Source organism: Scyliorhinus torazame, chromosome 10 (assembly GCF_047496885.1).
Source record: "Scyliorhinus torazame isolate Kashiwa2021f chromosome 10, sScyTor2.1, whole genome shotgun sequence".
Taxonomy (NCBI): domain Eukaryota; kingdom Metazoa; phylum Chordata; class Chondrichthyes; order Carcharhiniformes; family Scyliorhinidae; genus Scyliorhinus; species Scyliorhinus torazame.
Window position 1 is genome coordinate 193,338,658 of NC_092716.1, and position 25,262 is coordinate 193,363,919.

The 25,262-nt window shown below is 46.2% G+C and overlaps 1 protein-coding gene across 10 annotated transcripts in view; it reads right to left on the reverse strand.

The window, feature by feature from the left end:
* The window catches only part of ppfibp2b (PPFIA binding protein 2b), a 347,825-nt gene that overhangs the window by 157,851 nt on the left and 164,712 nt on the right, over nt 1-25,262 (reverse strand). The window contains exon 1 of one of the 10 annotated variants that reach the window (XM_072466216.1): nt 22,121-22,139. The exons of the other annotated variants lie outside the window; for them this stretch is intronic. The gene's annotated coding sequence lies outside the window, so the exon portion shown is untranslated. Of the gene's footprint in view, nt 1-22,120; nt 22,140-25,262 lie in introns of those variants that run through there. 10 annotated transcript variants of the gene reach the window in all.

A 25,262-nucleotide genomic window follows, 5' to 3' on the forward strand; every position in this document is an offset into this window, starting at 1 on the left:
ATTGTTGTTTGTGAGAGTTTACAGTGCGCTAATTGGCACATCCTCAGGAGAGCAAGACACTTCAAACTACACTGGACAAGTGCTCCAAAAATTCACTTCCTTTCCGCTTCTGTTTCACCTATGTGATATCAATAGCTCTTTCAGGTCAGTGCGTTTTTCTGGAAGGTAACTCAACAATTTATCCCAATTTTTAAGAACATCCTCATTTTCCAATTTAATTTGAGGTATGTCAAATTCCAAGTCATCTGGATTTGATTCGTCACTTCGAGTTAGAATCATTAAAACCTCCTCCTTTTTCTCTCTTTCCCTTTCAAAGTAACTTTTAAGCATATTCACATGACACACTCGGTGAGTCTTCCTTCTATCTGGCGTTCTTACCACATAATTCACCTCACTTAATTTCCTTTCAATCTGATAAGGTTACAAAACCTTGCTTTTAAAGGTTCACCTACCACTGGTAACAATACTAAAATTTTATCTACACTGGCAAAACTACAAACTTTGGATTTCTTATCCGCTACCCGTTTCATCACATTTTGTGCAACTTTTAAATGTTGTCTAGCCAATTCACCTGCTCTATTTAATCATTCCCTAAAATTTGACATGTAATCCAATAATGTAATTTCCGATTTCTCACTCACCAATTTTTCCTTAATCAATTTAAGTGGTCCTCTTACCTCATGACCAGAAATTAGTTCCAAAGGACTGAATTTGGTTGACTCATTAGGTGCATCCCTAATTGCAAACAGTACGAATGGAATTATTTTATCCCAATCCTCTGGATAATCGTGACAATAAGCCCTCAACATTGTCTTTAATGTCTGATGCCACCTTTCTAATGCTCCCTGCAATTCTGGATGGTACGCGGTTGATTTAAATTGTTTTATTCCTAAGCTTTCCATAACTTCTTTGAATAACCTGGAGGTAAAATTTGATCCTTGATCCGATTGTATTTCTGTGGGTAGTCCATATCTAGTAAAGAATTTAAGTAACTCCTCCACAATCTTTTTAGCTGTAATATTACGTACTGGAATGGCCTCTGGAAACCTAGTAGACACATCCATTATAGTCAAAAGATATTGATTCCCACTTTTCATTTTTTGAAGCAGTCCTACGCAATAAATTAGGACCCTTGCAAAAGGATCCTCAAATGCTGGAATGGGTATTAAGGGCACTGGTTTTATCACTGCTTGAGGTTTCCCTATCACTTGACATGCATGACATGATTGACAAAATTTAACTACATCTTTATGTAGTCCAGGCCAATAAAAATGTTTCTGGATTTTAGCTTCGAGGTTTCCTTATTCCCAAATGACCTCCCACTGGTACCTCATGTGCAACTCGCAACACCTCCTTTCTATACCCTACCGACAATACTACTTGATGAACTTCTGCCCACTTTTCATCCATCTGCATATGTAAAGGTCTCAATTTTCTTATCAAGACATCAGTTTAACTCTGGTATACATTCAGATTCCTCTTCCGTGTATGCTTTCTGATACATCCATTTTATTTCTATTTCTTTCTGTTGTAACTCCGCCAATTTTCGTGAACTAAAAATATCCGCCTCATCCTCCACCTGTTCTTGTTCTTTTTCAACCATCTGATCAAAAGTCGTCTCTGATAAGTGCACTTCAACTTCATCTTCACTCTTTGATTTCTCCTCCTGTCTTAACCTGTGACTTTGCGACCTTGTTACTACACAATCCGGAAAAATCCCAGGATGTTCGTCCTTCAACACTTCAGTTGTCTGATTTTCCACTGGCTTATCAACCACGTAGGCATCACTCCCACCTGCGATCCAGCTATATCATTACCCAAGATAAACTGTATTCCTGGACAAGATAGTTTCTCTATTACTCCTTCTACCACTTCACCACTCTTCACTGGACTTTCCAACCTTACCTTGTATAATGGAACACTACTCCTCTCACCCTGAATTCCACATATTACCACCTTTTCTGGCAACATTCTTCCCAAACTACATAACTCCTCATCTCTTACCATTAAAGATTGACTAGCTTCTGTATCTCTTAAAATTGTGACTTCTTTACCTGCTCCTCCTGATACACGAGTAAACTTTACCTCCACAAGTAAATTCTTTAAAGACATCTGGCACCTTGTCAATCACCTCTTGATCAGGCTGTACAATCTTTTGCACATCCTTCGCTTCACTTGGGCATTCCTTTACCACTTTCACAAACCCCACTGTCTTATCCTGTTTTACCACATCAGCCTTCCCAGTGCTTTTCTTCAACCACCAACACTGTGACTTTACATGGCCTAGTTTATTACCGTGAAAACATTTGAAACTTTTCATGTCTCTTCTACCCTCCTGGATTTCTTTTTTAGTCTGAGGTACACTCTCCTTATTATCTCCCATCAGATCATCTTACCTTTACCACTTGAGTATTTCTCATGTCCCCAGTTTCTATCCCTCACAGGCTGAAACTGATGTCGGAAACCAAGCTTTGATTTATGAACAAATTCATAATCATCTGCCATTTCTGCTGCTAATCTCGCAGTTTTAACCCTCTGCTCTTCCACAGGAGTTCTCACTACATCAGGAATTGAATTTTTAAACTCCTCCAAAAGTATAATTTCTCTGAGAGCTTCATACGTTTGGTCTATTTTCAAAGCCCTTATCCACCTATCAAAATTACTCTTTGAGCCTTTCAAACTCCATGTATGTTTGACCAAGTTCTTTCCTTAAATTTCTAAACCTTTGTCTGTAGGCTTCAGGCACTAGTTCATATGCAGCTAAGATGGATTTTTTCACCTCCTCATACATCCCAGATACCTCCTCCAGTAGTGATGCAAATACTTCACTAGCCCTACCTATCAGCTTTGTTTGAATCAGTAATACCCACCTATCCTGTGGTCATTTCAATTGTTTAGCTACCTTCTCAAATGAAATGAAAATGGCTTCTACCTCCTTCTCATCAAACCTAGGCCATGCTTGGACATTAAATATGACGCTCTCTCTCACTATCATCCAACTGTGCATTTCCCTTTATGCCTGCCAATTTAAACTGACTGGTAAGTTTCATGGCCATTTTCTGAAATTCAAACTCTCTCTCTTTATCTTTTGCCCTGATCTGTATCTCCCTTTCTCTTTATTTTTGATCTGCTCGGGCTATTCTTTCTTTTCTTCTTTCTACTCTCTCTTTCTTTTTCCTCTCTATCTCTTTCCTATTCAAGCTGCTTTAATTCTTTCTCATGTTCCATTTGTTTAAGTTGTAACTGAATTTTTGCCATTTCCAATGCGTCAAACTGTACCTCAGGCAATTTTAAATGCTTAGCCACCGCCTTAATTACCTCAAGCTTTCGCATTTTGTCAGGTAATATTAACTGCAATGTTTTTGCCAAATCTAACAGTCTGCTTTTGGTCTGCATGTGACCGTCTCCACCCCCAAAAACTTCAGAGCCTCTGAAAGAGCCATTGTCCACAACACACTCCCTACTTAAACTAGAATACCACACCTGAAAAGCAACCACAATATGTTCACCCCTCACTGTCTTTAAGTTCACTAAGCCAATCCAATAGATAGACTTTTATCCCCCTCGAGCCCCCAATTTGTTATGGGCCAGGGTTTAGAGAACCCCAAAGTGTATCATGGAGTTCACCTGACCCACAACTTTTAATAGATTCTGTTATGGGGAGCACAGGGCTCACTCTACAGGTGTGGTACAGCAGAAATGGAAAAGTATTTTTTAAAGCGAAACAATGTTTATTCTATGAACTCAAGTTAACCTTTTTAAAACATAGTGAACATCTTAGCAACCATCAATTCAAATACAACCCCCAAAGAATACAACACTAAGTAATCCTTAATCACTTCCCAAAACAACATCCAGAAGACAGAAGAAACTCCTTTTAACAGAAGCACATTAGGTTTACATTCAGTACTGAGAACATTTCTAATTCTGAATTCACCAAATGATCAAGAGATAGTCTTTTCATAGCAGAGAGATCAACAGTGCACCTGCTTTGTCTGGCTTCAGCTCCAACACTGAAGACAAAACTAAAACACACCCTGCAGCAAACAGCCTAAAAGGAAAGTAAAAATCTGACAGACAGCCCAGCTCCACCTACTCGGACATCATTGCAGTAATAAACACCCATTTCTTAAAGGTACTCTCACTACAGATATTTATATACACACCCATTTATAAACACCCATTTCTTAAAGTTACTCTCACATGACAATTCCCATTGTGGGGAGTCTCAATGTCACCTCAGGAAAGCAGACAGCATTATCAGAGACCCTTCCCACCCAGGCTATGCCTCATCCAGACACTTCCATCAGGCAGATGGTACAGAAGTTTAAAGACCCGCACATCCAGACACAGGAAGAGCTTCTTCCTCACAGCTACTAGACTCAACGACTCTACCTCGGACTGATCTGTTCCCTGTAAGAAGACTATTGACGACGTCCTATGCTGCTCTTGCTCATGTATTTGCTTTGTTTGGCCTCTTGTTCCGCACTGTAACCAATCCTGGTTTGTCGATGTACCATTTGTCAATGTACTGTTGATTATTCTTTTATTGTCTACCATGTACGTACTGTGTACGTTCCCTTGGCCGCAGAAAAATACTTTTCACTGTACTTCAGTACATGTGACAATAAATCAAAATCAAATCAAATCAAAACCTCATTCATCAAAAATTGTTCAGTTATGAGCAAGGCTCTGTTAGACAACAGGGAAGGGCAAGGGGCATCATCAGCCAATATTCTTTGAGCCCAGCATCATTGTAAAAGAAGATGTCCCAAGTGAAGTTTCCCCCAATCCTTCCTGATGTTCCTAAGCTTGATACCATAGAATCCCAACAGTGCAGAAGTAGGCCATTTGGGCCATCGAGTCTGCACCGGCCCTCTGAAAGACCACCCTACCTAGGCCCAATCCACCAGTGCTATTTCAGCAACCCCAACTTATGGGGCAATTTAGAGCCGACAGGAAGAGAAGAGAATCGAAGGCTTGAGAAACAAAGCCTCGAGCTCACTGATCTACATTGACTCCTGCTTAGGGAACATCATTTTAAAATTTTCTTCACTTCTTTTCAAATTCTTCCATGGCTTCACCTCTTTCCATCATTGTAATCTCATCCAGCTCCATCCAGCTCCATAACTCTTCAAGAGATCTACCCTCAAATCTGGCCCCTAGCACATCATCAATTTGAATCATTCCACCATTGACGGCCATGCCTTCAGCTTTCAAGACCCCAAAGCTTTGGATTTCTTCTTTCTCAACCTCTCCACCCTTCTTTCCTCCTTTAAGACACTCTTTAAAGTCTACCTATTTCACCAAGCCTTTGGTCATCTGCCCAAGTATCTCATTAAGTGTCAAATTTTGTCTTATAATGATCCTTCCTTAAAATTCTTTCACAGGGTGTGGGCATTGCTGGATAGCCCAGCATTTAATTTCCAGCCCTAATTACTCTCGAGAAAGTGAGCCATTTTCTTGAACCGTTGCAGGCCATGTGGTGTAGGAACACCTGCAACATTGTTGGGAAGCGACTTCCAGGATTTTCCAGTTACAGTGAAGGAACGATAATGTAGTTCCAGGTCAGGATGGTGTCTCTCTCAGAGGTGAACTTCTGTGAAGGAGCACGTGGTATTTAAGTATGTATATTAATGCAAGTTTTATTGTTGACTCGACTGACATTTATATGCGTTGTCGTTGAACACTCTTTTAAAGAATGAGACAGTCGGAGTTAATGACCTAATATTCATAGTTTCTCAGTCTCTACATACAACAATTTGCATTTGCATGTTCTTTAACATAGCAAAATGACGAAAGGAACATCACAAAATGTATAATCCAAAATAAACGGAATCCAACCTGAGGAGGAAGTATTATGGCACAAGTGCCAAATGGGATGAACGGAGTGCATGGGAACCCCAATTCCAGAGGGGTGTACATTCTAAAATTGCCAAAGGTGACAGAACTAGGGGAGGGTGCGGTCATTAAGGCTTTAAAATTGGTGGTGTTAGGAAACTGGGAAACATTTTAGGTCACAAGGTTCAGTCATATACGAGGAGAACTTGGTGTAGGACTGGAATAAGGGCAAAGCTGTGAATCAATTGTACTTTATGGAGGGCGAGAGGTGGGTCAGGAGAGCATTGGAAGGAAATTGGGACTATACACCAGACTGGCAGTGGAATTTTGTAGACCTCTACATTCAGGTCAGTGGAGCACTCATCACCCAGAGCAGTCAGATTGAGATATTGGTGTTTCCTGAAGGATACAAACTATTCCAAATAGCTACTTGGCTACTGTATGAGAAGCGTGGTCTTTTCATTCCTCAGGTCCTTTCCTGTCAGAGATCAATATGGGATAAGCTTGGGTGGTCCAGTTCAGTGATATGTTAACTCAGGGTTTCCCACACAACTTTCTGGTTTTATGTAATCTTTTGGTATTCATAGACATTTCAAATGCGAGATTAGAAATTGGCTCCGATCTCACAACAAAGCGTTTGCTGGTAACAGATGTAGTTCAGTTCAAAGACATGTTACTAGCGGTGTCCCAATGGGATTAGTCCTAGACCTGCAACTTTGTAGAATCTTTACTAATGACCTGGATAGTGGTGTTGGGAGTATTGAGAGTAAATTGGCAGATTAAACCAAATCCTTGTCAGAGTTAAAACAGTTAAGGACTTTCAAACAATCCCCAAAAGATGAAGTTATGTGATGGGAATGGGTCACACATTGATAAATGGCCTTTAATTTAGACAAATGCAGCGATGCATATTGCTTGGACCATTAGAATATATATGTATCATTTAGAGTGGGAAAACGTCAAGAGAAACATGTTATTGGGCAATGAAGGTTCATGACTAATGCAGAGAAACTAAAGCTTCACAACTCTAATAAACTAACATCTAAAGTGAAATTGTTTCAGATACATTGAACAATACAAACCCATAAATTCCAATGGTGAAGTATTTTGCAACCCGATTCCAATTGGCTCCATTCCCAAATCTGTTGTCAACAACAACCTGCATTTATATAGCGCCTCTAACATAGTAAAACATCCCAAGGCACTTCACAGGGGTGATTATCCAATGAGATGTGACACTGAGCCAGGAGAAGTTGGGTGATGAAAAAGTTGGCCAGAGAGGTAGGTTTTAAGGAGTGTCTCACAGGAGAAGTAGAGAGGTGGAGAAGTTTGGAGCTGGAGGAGATAACAGAGGTAGAGGTAGCACCATGGAGGGATTTGAAAACCAAGATGATTATTTTAAAATCATGGAATAGTACAGCACTGAAGGATGCCATTCTGCCTTTTGAGTCCTCACAAGCACTTGGAACTGAAATCCGATCAATCAATTCTTGCTTGTATTTTCCAGTAGCTCAGCATTCATTTCTCCTTCAAGTATTAATCCAACTCAATTTTGAAGGTTATGATTGAATCTGTATCTGCCACCCTGTTTGATGGGAGTTGGAGATAGCATCAAGGCACTAGTTACTTGAATTCTCCCCAAGAACGAAGGCAACCATAGCGTTCAATAACATGGACAGGTACATCTTTAGAAAATTCCTTGTTTTCATCTGCATTGTCTGTCAGCTGAATACTGGTCTGGCTAAAACAGTGACAGTAAGCCAAGTCAACAGAACAACTTTGATCATAACATTCTCATAGTAGCCCACTCGTTATTATGCAAGGAACCTCTCGTCTGATCCGGATTTCTTTTTGATGCCCAACCTGCTGATTGTTTTTAAAACAACAGGCTTTTGCTTTTAAAATGAAGCACCCCACCCCTCCCCCGACACATTCCTTGATGCCGTGTGCTCTGTAGCATAGCTGGTGATGTCATTTTGAAGGACTTGGCTAGCAGCCAATTCCCTTTTCTGAAACTCCAGGACATTTTTTTCGATTGGGATTGGTAGAGCCTTTCAGAAGATTCTGGAACAGAAGACAGGTTCCCCTTTTGCTTTCCGTTTTCGTTCTGAGAAGGAGCTGGGCAGAAGCCTGTTAAATATCTCTCCCAGAAAGCCTGGAACAATTTAATTTCTCTCCTTGATATCTCAGCTGAAGTGAGGCCTGGACACTATCAGCCCTGTGAAGGTTTAACTCCCCATTTAAATGCTGCAAGCATTCTTTACAGCCAGGACTGTGCAAGTTGAACTTCTGAGAAAGGCTGGAAAAAGCCCAGGCTGATGTCTCTCCTGAGATTCCAAAAAGGACCCTGAAGTCCAGGCACCTTTTCTCTCGCTATACCACAGCTGGGAACCCTGCAGACAAGCGTTCCAGTGGCAGAGTGGGTGGAAAACCCCTCCTTTAAACACTCAGGTAGAGAATTCTAGAACTATCACAGTGAGACGGAGTGTCAATCTGCTGTACAAGTGAAGGTGACTCTCCAGAGGAATTCCTGCAGTCTACGAGGTCTAATTGAAGGCAGATTCTAAAAGATCCAAACCAATCAATGACTTAAGTACAACCGACTACAAAGACTACCACCTCCACAGCAAAGTTTCATCTCAACCTCTAATCCCGGTTATATTTGAAAATTTCCTTTCCGCCCACCGTGTGTCTGTCTTGTGAGAGTCTGGGTGGTGGGTGTGACGGGGTTTGAGGAATAGTTAGATTAGTACACGATTGTTCTATCGTTTCCATTGCATGTTTATCTCTTCTATTATTATAAACAGTTTTTAAAAAATGTTTTACTACAAATCTGGTGCCTGTAAGTCATTGGGGTAGTCGAGGGTCAATTATCTCAGGAAAACATACAAATTATTGGTTAATCCACTTATGTTGGGACTCCGGGGCCTGTGGGGTTGGAATTGGCCTTGCACAAGCCCAGGGTGTCATAACAATTACATAAAACATTTTATTAGCCTTGATTGTTCCATCAGACCCCCCAGCATCAGAATATAATTCCCTATACTTCATTCTAGAGATGTCACCATGCTGATATTTAGCTCTTAAACTAAATCAGTAAACATTTATCATCACATTATTGTGGGAGTTTACCGTGTACAGATCAACATTTGCCTGCATTGCACAACAATGACTAGACTTTAGGAGTAATTCATAGTTCCTGAAATATTTGAGGGCATCAAAAGCACTTCTAAGATGCTACATGCATGCAAATTCATTTTGTTTTGTAATACTGTGCATACTAGTGGTCTTGTCTGCTATGGGGTTGATGTTTGGCATGCATAATGAGATGTTGAGATTCTTTCAGTGCTGCTGTATTTACTTCTTGTTCCATGTTACCTTAGTGTCGTGATGCAGCAGTGCTGACTACTGCGCCACCCTGCCGCCCTGGATGCTAGGTTTAGGGGATGGGAGGAGAAAGGGGTAGAAAGGATGAAGGACTTGTTTTTAAGAGGGCCGATTTGCGAGTTATCGGAGAAATTTGGGCTTTCACAAACGGATGTTTTTAGGTACCTACAGGTTCGCAACTTCATTAGGCGACGCAGTGGTTAGCACTGTGGCCGAGGTCCCGGGTTCGATTCCAGCCACTGTCCGTGTGGAGTTTGCACATTCTCCCCGTGTCTCACCCCCACACCCTGAAAAGATGTGTTTAGGTGGATTGGCCACGCTAAATTGACCCTTAATTGGAAAAAAATAATTGGGTACTCTAAATTTTAAAAAAATTGCCCCTTAACTGGAAACTAAATGAATTGGGTACTTTAAAAAAGAATCTAGTATCCAGCCTCACCGGCTTAAACAAATGCTTTGCACAGATTGGCGCAAACTTCGATACCGACCCCAATTTGCAGTTCTGCCAAAGCAGTATCCAAATCTTCAATGTGGAGACCACCATTGGGTTTGCTTAATATTTCCCCGGAGAAAACGGCAGTGAGGCCATCACTAATGCCCTTAACCCTGACCCCTAAACGACCCCGACTCCATCTACACCCATACAGCCTCCAGATCCCCACATCACCCCGGTACTTTCTCCGCATTCGCCGCCCAATAATAATATATCAGGCTCCGTCACGTCAAGCCCCTGACTGCTGGTCCCTCTGCAGGACTGTCTTCCAAATCCTAGCCACTTTACCCGCTCAAAATAAGACAAAATCAATTTCTCCAACACCCAAACAAAAAAGATTTTGGCAGAAAAACCGGTAAACACTGGAGCAGAAACAGTAACCGCAGGAAAACATTAATTTTTACCAACTGTATTCTGCCCGGCAAGGACAGAGGGAGAATCCCACCTCTTAAGTCTGAATCCTGCTCACCAAACTCATTAAGTTCAACTTCCAAAGCCGGGCCAAATCCTGAGCTACCTGCACCCCCAGATACCCAAAATGGGAACCCATTAAGCGGAATGATAACACCCCCAGGTTAGCTCCCCTCCCCGGTGGAGTGACAGGAAAAATGCTCACTTTTCTATTTCAATTAATAGTCTGAAAAAGCACAAAACGTTCCAGCAGGGCCATGATATTATCCATAGTGGGGATCAGGTCCGTCACATACAAAAGATGCTCATCGGCGTACAAGAACACCTTGTTGCTGGGGCAGCATGGTGGTGCTACGGTTAGCACTGCTGCCTCACGGCGCCAAGGACCCGGGTCACTGTCTGTGTGGAGTTTGCACATTCTCCTCATGTCTACGTGGGTCTCACCTCCGCAACCCAAAAGTATGGGACAGTAGGCGGATTGACCATGCTAAATTGTCCCTTAATTGGAAAAACAGAATTGGGCACTCTAAATTTATTTTTAAAAAAGGACTCCTTTTTGCACCCCCCCCCCCCCCCAATTATCCCTTTCCACATATCCAAGGCCCTCAGGGCAATGGCCAAAGGTTCAACTGCCAATGCAAAGAGGGGGGAGACATAGGAGACAAAGTGCTTTGTACAGCAACTGGACCCACGCTACAAATTTAGGCCCTACCTCAAACTGTTCCAACACTGCAAACAAATAGCCCCATTCTACCCTATCAAAAGTCTTCCTGGCATCCAACACCACAATAACCTCCTGCTCTCTAACTTCTGCAGGCGTCAAAATTAAGCTTAAAAGCCACCTCACATTCGACGACAACTGTCACCCCTTCACAAACCCCATCTGATCTTCACCAATAATCTAAAACCTTGGCCTAAATCTTGGCATCCACATTCAATAAAGAAATCGGGCTGTACAACCCACACTCCATTGGGTCCTTATCCTTCTTTAACAGAAGTGAGCTGGACACTTGCATAATTGCCTGGAAGAGACACCTGTGCTACGAATCCTCAAACATTTCCACCAATTACAGCAAAACCTTTGTAAAATTCCACCAAGAACCCATCCGGCCCCAATACCTTACCCGTATGCATGCGTCCAATCGCTATCCCTACCTCCTCCACCTGCAATGGCTCCTCAAGCTTGTTCCGGTCCTCCTCTTCTACTTTAGGATACTCCAACCCATCCAAAGATTCCCGCATATCCAACACCTCCCCCAGCAGCTCCGACCTGTAGAGGTTCTTGTAAAATACCTCAAATGTCCCTTTGACTTTATCGTGGGCCGACACAAGTCAGCCACCTGAATCCCAAATCCGTACGATCTCTCAGGAGGCTGCCTGCCGCCACAACTGACCGGCCAGGAGGTAACTGGTCTTCCTCCATATCCGTATGTTACCCCACCCCCCTCGAGCCATGGAACTGGTGTACCACCTGATCAGTAGATAATAGATCAAATTGCAACTGCAAATTCTTCCTACTAACTAAAACCTCTTGTGGTGGGGTCACCAGAGTACCTTCCGTCCACCTTCAGGATCTCGTCCCCCAACAGTTGCCGCTGTTCCATTGCCTCCCTATCCACCACCACCTTCAGGGCCTCCCACAGCACTGAAGGTGACACCTCCCCATTCTTGTTAAGCTCCACATACTCACCTTCACACAAAATCCCAAATCTGCTAACAGCCCCACGTCCAAGCTCCACGCTGGCTGTGGGGCTGGCCCCCCTTTCAAGACCACACCCTCCAAGTGCAGAACGTGATCTGAAGTTTGAAATTCAGAATCTGAAAATATTCCGCTTTCCTCAGCCCTAGCAGCAGAGACCTCCCCATCACAAAATGGTTGACACGCGAGTACACATTGTGCACCGGAGGAAAAAAAAGGAGCAACCCCCCAGGGTGCAAAAACCGCCACGGTTCCACTAAATCCATCTCCTTCATGAACGCTGACAATACCTTTGTTACCCCCGAATGGGCCAACGACTTTGGTTTAGACCGATCCGACTTAGTGTTCAGAGTGAAATTCAAATCCCCCCCCAAAATCAGCTCGTGCCTGTTCATGTCTGGTATGGCTGCCAGCACCCTCTTCATGAACTCTACATCGAGAGTACATGCTTGCTAAAACCTCCAACTTTCCCTCCAGTGCCCCGTAATTATGACATACCACCTTCCCCATCTGGAACCCAACTCTTCTGTTAATTAGTCTTTCCACCCCCGGGCCCTGTCAAAGCTGGAATGGAACACCTGGATCACCCAACCTTTGTGTGCAACCTAATCTGATCCTCCAGGTGGGTCTCCTGCAAAAGCACCACATGGCTATCAAACTCTTCAATGAGAGAAAGCACTAGCTCGCTTCACTGGGTCTTCCAAACCTCCCACATTCCACATAACCAATCGAACTGGGCCATTTCTACCGTGAGGGAATTTCCCCTCCGCCTGCCATAACTCCAAAACCACAGCCCAAGATGGCAGCAAGCCCCACCCTCCTGATGGGACAAAGAACAACCCCCAGTCACCGTCAGCATTCGACTTCCCCCCGCAATCCCAGAAATCCCCCAGATACTTCCTCTCGAACCAACAACGCTCTCCTCCATGTCCCCCCCACCCCCACCCAACTATTCACACCTAGGCTCATCGAACCTGCCTAAACAGGTCCAGCAAACCGCAGCCACTCCCCCCCCCACTCACCGGCTGATCTCAGCCTGGTAGCGAGGTAGCCCTCCTCGCCACACTGGAGCCCACATCACGCAAATAAACAATCCAAGAAAGAAACTAAAATTCCATACCACCTCACAACAGAGTCGAAACTCCCCCAGCCCCTCCCTCAACCCTGAATCTACCTCGCACCCCTCCCCCCAACCAAATACTCCCTCTAAACCAGAAATGCCCACCTAAAAGAGAAAACACAACCAAAAGAAAAAGCCCCAAACAAACCATGTCAATTATAACAACTCTGTATATAAAAGAAAAAGGGAAAAAATAAAACAAATCACATACCTTTACAAACATCCCCATGCAAATCCGTTCCAACCATCAGCAAAGTCTCCTGCAAACCCATTCAATTCAGTCCAAGTCCTTGAGCCTGAATGAAAGCCTCCGCCTCTATGCGCAACCCTCAGCCTCACCGGGTACCCCACAACAAACTGCACACCACTCACAAAAAGCGCTGACTGCGCCTTATTAAAGGCCACCCGCCTCCTTGCCAATTCTGCCATGACATCTTGGTATATTTGAATACTGCTGCCTTCTCCTTAGCCCACTTCAGGAAACCTCTGCTTTGTTCAATAGCTCTGAAAACACTATTGCCGCTAGCGATGGCTTGTTTGCCCATGGTTTCACCCGGAGCGACTGGTGAGCCCGATTAATTGTTTTTTGGGGGGGGGGTACCGTATCCTCCAACATCAACTTCATAAACATTGCCTCGCAATATGCGGTCAGCCTCAGACTCTCCACCCTTCAGGCAACCCCACAATCCTGACGTTCTGCCACCTTGACCTATTCTCCAAGTCTTCGACCTTCGCTCGCAGGCCCTTGTTCCTGTCCCCCACCCTCCGCAGGTCAACATCCAACGAGGTCAGCTAATCGCTATGTCAAGACAGTGTCTCCGCCACACCCTTCAACACCTCACCATGCTCTCGCATCAAAGCCTTCCCCAAAGCCTCCTTTATTGGGACTAATGCATCATCCACCGATTTTGAGGGCCATCTCCCTTGCCTCTCGATGCTTGCCGAATTGCCTTTCTTATTCGACATCCATTACCTCTGTCAGCTTGACCACTGTAATAGGTGCAATCCCACCTGAGCTTGCCTTTGCTATCTTCAACCCAGCAGACTCCAAAGCTTGCTCAATTCGTCAGAAGGGCTACTGCTCACACCTTTCTTTCCAATATTCTTTTTTGCGCCTTTTGACACCGTCACACAAAAGGCTCTCAAACGGGACGAATTTGTCCACCAGCTACCCCTGGGAACCAGGTGAAAAGAACCAAAATTCAAAGACTCTAGCAGGAGCTACCTTACGTGCGACCTTCTTCGACATGTCATTCCTCATTTTCTTTCTCAATACTCACATTTCATTGGTTAGCATGATTGACAGTTGGTTCCATTATTCACTGAGGTCCCAGATGCTCAGTTGCCTTTCGCTGTACCGTTATGAGCTCTCACGCCCAACAAGTTACGGCACAAAAATGTTTATAGCTAAACGTTCAGCCTGAATCTAACTAACGGTGGCACAATGCAAATCCTGGGCCTTGCGGTGTGTGTGTGTTTTTCTTAATTATATGAATTAAGAAGGAATATTTTAACAGCAACGTTGTGTGAGATCAGTGGAGATGTTGAAACAGTTTTGTCCTTAAGAAGAACATCAGGACATCCGGTTGCGGCTATGCGGAGCTAAGCCACATGAGTCGGCAGCTCCCGCTACCACAGACTTTCGGGCTCACTAGAGGAGCCCCAACGGAACTTTTTTTTGGACGCAACCCGTGGGGAAGGGAAGAGAGACGTCCCCCTCCAACTTCTATGAAACGGACCAGAAGTGCAACGGCCAAAGGAGCGGCACTCGAGCAACGGGAGAAGCGAGGGAAAGAACACAAAAAATGGCGGTGGCCAGGGACAAAGGGGAGCTGCAGGAGTTCCTCAAGCGCTGCTTCGAGGAGCAGCGCGAGGAGATGCGCAAGGAGATGTTGGCGCCTATGCTTTCGGCAATTGAAGGACTCGGGATCACCCAGAAGGCCCACGAAGTTAAGATCCAGGAGGTACAGAAAAGAGTCAGTCAGAACGAGGATGACCTCGTGGGCCTGGCGGTGAGAGTGGAGCAGAACGAGCGCTACACAAGAGGTGGGCGGGAAGACTCGAAGACCTGGAGAACAGGTCGAGGAGAAAGAATCTGCGGATCCTGGGTCTCCCTGAGGGAGTGGAGGGGACCGATGCCGGGGCATACGCGAGCACAATGCTCGAGGCGATGATGGGCACGAAGGCCCCTTCGAGGCCGCTGGAGCTGGACGGGGCACATCGGGTGCTGGCGAGGAAGCCCCAGGCAAATGAGCCGCCAAGAGATGGGCCAAGAAGGAGCGGAGCAGTAAGTGGAACAATGCAGAGATCCGAATATACCCGGACGGGAGCACGGAGGTTACAAAGCGGAGAGCGGATTTCAACCGGGCCAAAGCAGCGTTGTACCGGAAAGAAGTGAAATTCGGAATGCTGCGGCCAGCGAGACTGTGGGTCACATACAAGGGCCAACACTATTACTTCGAAACGCCTGAAGAGGTGTGGACCTTTGTACAAGCCGAAAAGTTGGACTCTAACTGAGGGTCTGTGAGGGTGGGGGGGGGGATGTTTGAGGTTTGATGTGTGATGGTTGTTGTATATAGGGGGTCAATCACGCACAGGAAAGGTTACATGGGCTGGGGGGAAGAGAGACAAGGCCGCGACAGGAGCTGCGCCAGAGGGGGCGGAGCGGGCTTTGGAAAGCGCGGGGTTTTTTCCCGCGCGCGGGAAGAAAGGCGGGAAGGGGAACGAAGGAATGCATATTGATGGGGAGGTCAATGGGACAGCGGGGGAAGCCGGGGTCAGCAGGCGTCAGCTGACTTACGGGAGTGAGATGGGGGAGCAAAAAAGCTAGACAGGGGTCTAGCGGGGGGGAGGCGAGGGGGGGGGAAGAAAGAGGGTTGCTGCTGCACTGGCCGAAAGGGAATGGGACACAGAAGAGGTGGTCGGGACGGGGGTCCCCCGTTTGGGGGACTGGTGGGTGAGGGAGGCATGGACACGGGACTGGCCCAGAAAAGGAGATCGGCCGGGGGGGGGGGGGGATGGGCCGGTGATGAGGGCTCAAGTGTTCGCGCACTTAAAGGGACTGAAGGCAGAAGTGGTCATGCTCCAAGAGTCACACTTGAATGTGGCGGACCAGGTCAGGTTAAGAAAGGGATGGGTAGGACAGGTATTCCACTCGGGACTGGACGTGAAGAATAGAGGGGTGGCAATATTGGTGGGAAAGCGGGTGTCATTTGAGGCCAAGACTATTGTAGTGGACAACGGAGGGCGATATGTAATGGTGAGCGGTAGGCTGCAAGGGACGTGGGTGGTGTTGGTAAACGTATATGCCCCGAACTGGGATGATGCAGGATTCATGAAGCGCATGTTGGGGCGCATTCCGGACCTGGAGATAGGAGGCCTGATAATGGGAGGGGACTTCAATACAGTGTTGGATCCAGCACTGGACCGCTCCAAATCAAGGACTGGAAAGAGGCCGGCGGCGGCCAAGGTACTTAGGGGGTTTATGGATCAGATGGGAGGAGTGGGCCCATGGCGGTTTGCAAGGCCGCAGGCCAGGGAATTTTCTTTCTTCTCCCATGTACACAAAGCCTACTCCCGGATAGATTTCTTTGTTCTGGGTAGAGCGCTCATCCCGAGGGTGGAGGGGACGGAGTATTCGTCCATAGCCGTTTCGGACCATGCCCCGCACTGGGTGGAACTGGAGCTGGGAGAGGAGAGGGACCAACGCCCGTTGTGGCGGCTGGATGTGGGACAGCTGGCGGACGAGGTGGTGTGTGGGAAGGTAAGGGGGTGTATCGAAAGGTACTTGGAGACCAACGACAACGGGGAGGTGGGGGTGGTATGGGAGGCGTTGAAGACGGTGATCAGGGGAGAGCTAATCTCCATTAGGGCTCACCGGGAGAAGACAGAGGGTATGGAAAGGGAGAGATTAGTGGGGGTGATTTTGAGAGTGGACAGGAGATACACAGAGGCCCCGGAGGAAAGATTACTTGGGGAAAGACGACGGCTCCAGACGGAGTTTGACCTGTTGTCCACAGGGAAGGCGGAGGCACAGTGGAGGAAAGCGCAGGGGGCGACCTACAGGTATGGGGAAAAAGGCTAGTCGGATGCTGGCACACCAGCTCCGTAAGAGGATGGCAGCGAGGGAAATAGGGGGTGTCAAAGATGGAAGGGGAGCCACGGTTCGGAGTGCGACGAAAATAAACAAGGTATTTAAGGCCTTTTATGAAGATCTGTACAGATCCCAGCCCCCAGCGGGGGAAGAGGGGATGAGACGATTCCTAGATCAACTGAGATTCCCGAGGGTGGAGGGGCAAGAGGTGGCTGGTTTGGGGGCACCAATTGGGTTGGAGGAGCTGAGCAAGGGTTTGGGGAGTATGCAGGCAGGGAAGGCCCCGGGACCGGACGGATTCCCGGTGGAGTTCTACAGGAAGTACGTAGACCTGTTGGCCCCGCTACTGGTGAGGACCTTTAATGAGGCAAGAGAGGAGGGGACCCTGCCCCCGACAATGTCGGAAGCGACAATTTCTTTGATCCTAAAGCGGGACAAGGACCCACTGCAATGTGGATCGTACAGGCCGATCTCACTCCTCAATGTGGATGCAAAGTTGCTGGCAAAAGTGCTCGCCACGAGGATTGAGGACTGTGTCCCGGGGGTGATCCATGAAGACCAGACGGGATTAGTAAAGGGCAGGCAATTAAACACTAACGTGCGGCGGCTCTTAAACGTGATGATGATGTCATCGGAGGAGGGAGAGGCGGAGATAGTGGCAGCTATGGACGCTGAGAAGGCCTTTGACCGAGAAGAATGGGAGTACCTCTGGGAGGTGCTGCGTAGGTTTGGGTTCGGGGGAGGGTTTATCAGTTGGGTTAAGCTCCTTTACAGAGCCCCGATGGAGAGTGTAGTGACGAACCGGCAGAGGTCGGAGTACTTTCGACTGTACCGAGGGACGAGGCAGGGGTGCCCCCTGTCCCCTGTTGTTCGCATTGGCGATCAAACCATTGGCCGTGTCATTGAGGGAGTCTAATAAATGGAGGGGGGTGGTCCGAGGGGGAGAAGAGCATCGGGAGTCGCTATATGCGGATGACCTGTTGCTGTATGTGGTGGATCCAATGGAGGGGATGGTGGAGGTCATGCAGACTCTAAGGGAGTTTTGGGGCTATAAGCTCAATGTAGGGAAGAGTGAGCTCTTTGTATTACAGGTGGGGTACCAAGAAAGAGGGATAGGGGACCTACCGCTGAGGAGGGCGGAGGGGAGCTTTCGGTATCTGGGGATCCAGATAGCCAGGAGTTGGGAGACCCTACATAAACTGAATCTGACAAGGTTGGTGGAGCAAATGGAGGAGGATTTCAAAAGATGGGACATGCTACCGCTCTCGCTGGCGGGTAGAGTGCAATCGGTCAAAATGGTGGGCCTTCCGAGGTTTCTGTTCGTGTTTCAGTGCCTTCCCATCGTGATCACTAAGGCCTTTTTTAAGAGAGTAGGTAGGAGTATTATGGGGTTTGTGTGGGCGAATAAGACCCCGAGAGTAAGGAGAGGGTTCCTGGAATGCAGTAGGGACCGAGGAGGGTTGGCGCTGCCAAACCTGGGGAGCTACTACTGGGCAGCAAATGTGGCGGTGATCCGCAAGTGGGTTATGGAGGGAGAGGGGGTGGCATGGAAGAGGATGGAGATGGCATCCTGTAAAGGAACGAGCCTGGGGGCGTTAGTGACGGCACCGCTGCCGCTCTCGCCGACAAAGTATACCACGAGCCCAGTGGTGGCGGCAACGCTAAGGATCTGGGGCCAGTGGAGACGGCATCGGGGTGCAATGGGAGCATCGGTGTGGTCCCCAATCAGGGGTAACCACCGGTTTGTCCCGGGGAAGATGGACGGGGGGTTCCAGAGCTGGCATCGGGCAGGGATTGGAAGAATGGGGGACCTGTTCATCGACAGGTCGTTTGCGAGCCTAGGGGCACTGGAGGACAAGTTCGAGTTACCCCCGGGAAATGCCTTTAGATATATGCAGGTGAGGGCTTTTGTGAGGCGACAGGTGAGGGAATTCCCGTTGCTCCAGGCACAAGAAGTTCAAGATAGGGTGATCTCGGGTGTATGGGTCGGGGAGGGCAAGGTGTCGGAAATACACCAAGAGATGAAAGAAGAGGGGAAAGCGCTAGTAGAAGAGTTGAAGGGTAAATGGGAGGAGGAGCTGGGGGAGGAGATTGAGGAAGGGCTGTGGGTTGATGCTCTGGGTAGGGTTAATTCCTCCTCATGTGCCAGGCTCAGCCTGATACAATTTAAGGTGGTCCACAGAGCTCACTTGACGGGGGAGAGGTTGAGTAGGTTCTTTGGGGTAGAGGACAGATGTGGAAGGTGCTCAGGGAGCCCGGCGAACCATGTCCATATGTTTTGGTCATGCCCGGCACTGGAGGGGTTCTGGAGAGGAGTGGCGGGAGCAATATCTCAGGTGGTGAAAGTCCGGGTCAAGCCAAGCTGGGGGCTAGCAATATTTGGAGTAGTGGATGAGCCGGGAGTGCAGGAGGCGAAAGAGGCCGGCATTCTGGCCTTTGCGTCCCTAGTAGCCCGGCGAAGGATCTTGCTAATGTGGAAGGAGGCGAAGCCCCCTAGCGTGGAGGCCTGGATAAACGACATGGCTGGGTTCATAAAGCTGGAGAGGATTAAGTTTGCCTTGAGAGGATCTGCGCAGGAGTTCTACAGGCGGTGGCAACCATTCCTAGAATATCTCGCGGAGCGTTAGAGGAAGGTCGGTCAGCAGCAGCAGCAACCTTGGGGGGGGGGGGGGGGGGGGACTGCCTGGGAGGGTGGATGAGCAAGAGATAACATGAAGGGTTGGGGAAACTGGCAAGTACGTGTGAGGGCCAGTGTACAAAGCTGTGTAAATATATCATTTTGCCATGTATATATCGTGCTCTGCGCGATCTCGTTTTTTTTGTGGGGGGGGGGGGGGGGGTTATTGTTTGTAAGGGAGAAAAATTGTGTTAAAAAACTTTAATAAATATATATTTTTTTAAAAAGAACATCAGAATTAGGCGCGGAGTATGTCATTTGTGTCATCAACTTACTCCACTTAATAAGATCGTGGCTGATTTTTAACCTCACCACACAGGGTGCCAACTGTGATTAAATGTATTTCTGGAGGTTATCATATGACTTCCCCCATGCTCCAGCCATTAATCAGTCAATACATCCTGCCCTGTGATATACTGCCTTCCTACACCAATTAAAAAGCAAAGAGACTCATTATCCAATTGGATGATGCTTGACTGTCAGCAATGTTCAAAGAAAATGACACAAAAAAAGCCCGATTTTTGCCCTGATGATTTTTCTCCAGCGTTGCAGTCAGCAGTGGCCTGGAGATTGATCTTTAAGTCCTAGAGACTACAGGCCAATCCTGGCCACCACAATCTCTCTTAACTCCCTTATTATCCAAAAATCTGTTGAAATCGGTCTTAAGTGTACTTGATAATTGAGCATCAATTCAGGGATAGAGAATTCCAAAGCTTCACAACCCTCCAAGTCAAGAAATGTCTCTTCATCTCAGTACTAAAAGGCCAAGGCCAACTGCTTATTCTGGGTCTGAGTCCCCAGCTGAGAGAAACATTTTCTCAGCATCTCATCCTGTTCAGGCCCTTATGAATTTCATGCGCTTCACTTAGTTTACCGTTCACTCTTGTAACTGCACTCTGGTCAACAATTCTAGCATAGCAATGTCTCCCTATCAATGGCTTTTGGCAGGGCTAGTCTATATTTAAACAGCGGGTCCCCTCCCTGTTGGATGACTGCAATGTGGTGCAGATTGTTTACAACCAAAACAACTCTTGTAGCCGGTGATCCAAGGTCTTCTCGGATCTTTTCATACTTGGGAGTGACAACATTGGCTGAAGCTGCACCTTTCAACAATAGGACACAATCACAAGCTTTGTAGAAAAACAATTCTGGACATATCCACCTGTTTGTCCCATTAGATTTTCCTCCTCCTTGTGTTTTGGTTGGATTTTGGTCCCCAACAAACAGACAGTCATTACGGCAGAGAAGGTGGTCATTCAGCCCATGGATTCTGTATGGAGTCTCTACAGAATACTATCATAAAATCCCTACAGTGCAGGAGGCCATTCAGCCCACTGAGTCTGCACTGATCCTCCAAAAGAGCACCCTAACCTAGGCCCAGTCCCCTGCCCTATACCCGTACCCCACCTAATCTTTTGGATACTAAGGGACAACTTAGCATAGCCAATCCACCTAAGCTGCACATTTTAGGGCCACCTTTGAGTTGTCACTATATTTATCAAGGAAACCATTCAAGGTAAGGTATTGGATTACTTCACATTTTGGTTCACAAAGCTACCCTTCCAGCTTCCTACAGCAACGGGCATTTGTATAGCACCTTTACCCCACATGAACGTTATCAAAGAAAACCTACCACTGAGCCACACAAGGAGATATCAGGACAGGTGGCCAAAGGTTTGGCCAAGGAGGTAGGTTTTAAGGAGCATGATTAAGGAGGAGAGTGAAGCAGAGGTGCTCAGGGGGGGGAATTACAAAGCTGAGGGTGAGGCAACAGAAGGCCAATGATCAAAGTTGGGGACGTGCAAGAGGTCAGAATTGGACAAGCACAGATCTCGCAGGGATATGTTGCTGGAGGTTACAGAGTTAAGGGGGGTGGGGTGGCAAGACAAGCTTGGTCAATGTAGTCCTGCAACATAAATACATTTGCCTATTGAAAGAAAAAAAATATATAGAACGCATCTCTTGGTTTACCTTACTCATGGCGTGTCCATCCTCCGGGCAGATTCACAGTTTTTAATTCTGCCATTATATCTATCCCTTTCAATTCAAGTTGTTTTTAAAAGCAATCAAAAGTCTGCCTTGCATCCCATGGAAAAAGAAATAAACTTTTCAAATTGACTAAGTGAATCCAGTGGCAGCGCATCGCTGAATATCAAAGGCATTTTAGTAAAAAAAAGCATCTGGCAACGAATGAAGGATCTTTAAGCAGTAACAGCTGTCTGGATCATCACACACACTCGCGCACACACACACACACAGACAGACCCACGTCAACTGAATACAGCTTGCTAGCTCCCCTCCGGTCAAAACAAAATTCTTAAAAAGAGGAAAACGGATCATGGAACAGAAAGCGAGAGAGAGAAAAAGAAATCTTGCTCTTGATTTCCTCTGGGACTTACCCCTCACGAGATGGAGCTTTCAATGCTCACATTGTTCCTGATGGGACTAAACTGGAGCTTGGTTGGGACTAAGGAGTAAAACAGGAAGTAATTGTAGTCTTGCACCAGTCAGACGGACTGCGTTGGCTTTATACAACTTCCAAATATTTCCTCTGTCTGAAAATTGCTACGTGTGAAGGCTGCTACCAGCAACGCACCTCAATGTTAAAACGTAACATTTGGTAAATACCTCCCATTTGTTCAGGAAGAACGTTTTGGGGAAAAAAAAACAACAATTTTCACATTAAATGCAAAGAGTCACAGAATCATAAGATGGCCATTCAGCCCAGCATGCACATGCAGGCTCTATGAAATAGCTAGGTCCGACTGCCGAGCCCCACCCCCTGCCCAACAGCACTGCTAATTTCTCTTTGTCAAGTATTTATCCAATTTCCTTTTTAAAGTTACGACTGAATCTGCTTCCACCGTCCTTTCAGGCAAAGCATTCCAGATCACAAAAATAAAATAAATAAATAAATGATCTTTATTGTCACAAGTAGGCTTACATTAATACTGCAATGAAGTTACTGTGAAAAGCCACATTCCGGCGCCTGTTCGGGTACATAGAGGAGGAATTCAGAATTCTCGGCTGGTACGGGAATTGAACCCGCGCTGCTGGCCTTGTTCTGCATCACAGCTGTCTAGCCCACTGAGCTAAACCAGCCCATGCCCCATGGTGCAAATAACACAACACCCCATGGTGCAAATAAACTTTCACTCTCCCCTTTCGATTATTTTGTCAATTATCTCATATTGCCAGGAATGTGGGAAGTTATTGAGAATAAAAATGAACTCGAAATGAAAACAAAAAGTAACAAGTCTAGTAGGCACCTGGGGGAATAATGGAAGTGATTTACCCAGTAACAAGATTAGCAGAAGTTGAGACATTGAGGTACGAATGGCCATATCAAAATAGCTTGTTTACCACAGATCAGTGGTGCTATACAGAGGGTAACTTCAAAAGACAAGGAATTTGAGCAAGGTAGACAAGCAGAATCCACAGAGAGGAATATCAAAGAGATTGAAAAATACAATTGCTCGCCCCCTCATTGGGGAAGGAGGCTAGTTCTCCATCTAACAACTAGACAGGTTGTTCCATCTGTGAACTGAGCCACAGAGGCCTGTTCCATCTAACATTTAGAGCCACAGCAGATTGCAGACATTCTCCTCCAAAAGAAACAGTTTTGTGCCTTTGCTAAAGATGAAACGTTTTACAGACTTGGTCACTGAAGCGATAGTGTGCTAACTATTAGCTGGATTTGGCCGATAGAGTTGCAAAAATTGGATGCTGCTTGGGAAAATAGGTTTCTCAAGTGAGCTCAGGGAACACGGGTATATTTTGGGAACAAGAGGTATCTTCAGATAACATGGTGTGTTTAATTCACATACATAAGTGTCATAGTGGAGATTTGTCTTTTTCATGTTTTTCTTTTTAGTTTACTTTAAGAAATATTCTTTATTAATTGTTTACACAATGACTGGTCTGGTTCCTCACATTATTCCAATCAAAAATACACCACCAAGAATCAGTGTTTCAAGTTAGCTTTTGGGGTTTGAGACACTCTTGCAGGTAAGATCAGCAGGGTTCTTAACAGTATCCTCTGGTTACTGACCCTTCTGTAAGTGAAAACAATTTCTCCTTATTTATTCTTACCAAGACCCCTCATGATTATCTCCACTTAACCTTCTCTGCTCCAAGGTGAACAATGGCAGTTTTTCCAGTCTCCCCACATCCCCACTATCATTCTTGTAAATCTCCGCAGCACCCTTCAAAGTTTGACATCCTTCCCGATGTGTGGTGCCCAGAATTGGGCACAATAGTCCAGTGGAGACCCAGTCAGCAATTTATGAAGGTTTAACATAACCTAAATAAAAGCATGATGTGGAGATTCCAGCATTGGACTGGGGTGAGCACAGTAATAAGTCTTACAACACCAGGTCCAACAGATTTGTTTCAAATCACTAGCTTTCGGAGCACTGCTCCTTCCTCAGGTGAATGAAGAGGTATGTTCCAGAAACATATATATAGACAAAGATGCAAGATAATGCTTTGAATGTGAGCATTTGCAGGTAATTAAATCTTTACAGATCCAGAGATTGGGGTAACCCCAGGTTAAAGAGGTGTGAATTGTCTCAAGCCAGGACAGTTGGTAGGATTTCACAAGCCCAAGCCAGATGGTGGGGGGTGAATGTAATGCGACATGAATCCAAGGTAGACAACGTTGGCCGAGTCTCATGAGTATGTACCGCGTTGTGTGGTGTCGTGGTCACTGTTCTGAAGGCTGGGTAGTTTGTCTTCGGAGGAGGTCGGTGTTTTTTTTTTTTTTTTTGCTGTGGCGCGTTGGAACTGTCGATCGATGAGTCGAGCGCCATATCCCGTTCGTACGAGAGCATCTCTCAGCGTCTGTAGATGTCTGTTACACTCCTCGTCTGAGCAGATCCTGTGTATACGGAGGGCTTGTCCATAGGGGATGGCTTCTTTAATGTATTTAGGGTGGAAGCTGGAGAAGTGGAGCATCGTGAGGTTATCCGTGGGCCTGTGGTAAAGCGAAGTGCTGAGGTGACCGTCTTTGATGGAAATGAGTGTGTCCAAGAATACAACCCATTTTGGAGAGTAATCCATGGTGAGTCTGATGGTGGGATGGAACTTATTTGTGTAGTCGTTCTAGCGATTCTTCGCCGTGGGTCCAAAGGGAAAAAAATGTCATCGATGTATCTGGTGTATAACGTCGGTTGAAGGTCCTGTGCGGTGAGTAGGTCTTGTTCAAACTTGTGCATGAAGATGTTGCCGTGTTGGGGTGCGAATTTGGTCCCCATGGCTGTTCCGTGTGTCTGGATGAAGAACTTGTTGTCGAAGGTGAAGACGTTGTGATCCAGAATGAAGCGGATGAGTTGCAGAATTGCATCTGGAGATTGGCAGTTGTCGGTATAGAGTACTGAGGCTAAGACAATTCACACCTCTTTAACCTGGGGTCACCCCTCTCTCTGCATCTGTAAAGACTTAATTACCTACAAATGTTCGCATTCAAAGCATTATCTTGCATCTTTGACTTTGTCTATATATATATATATATATATATATATATATGTTTCTGGAACCCAC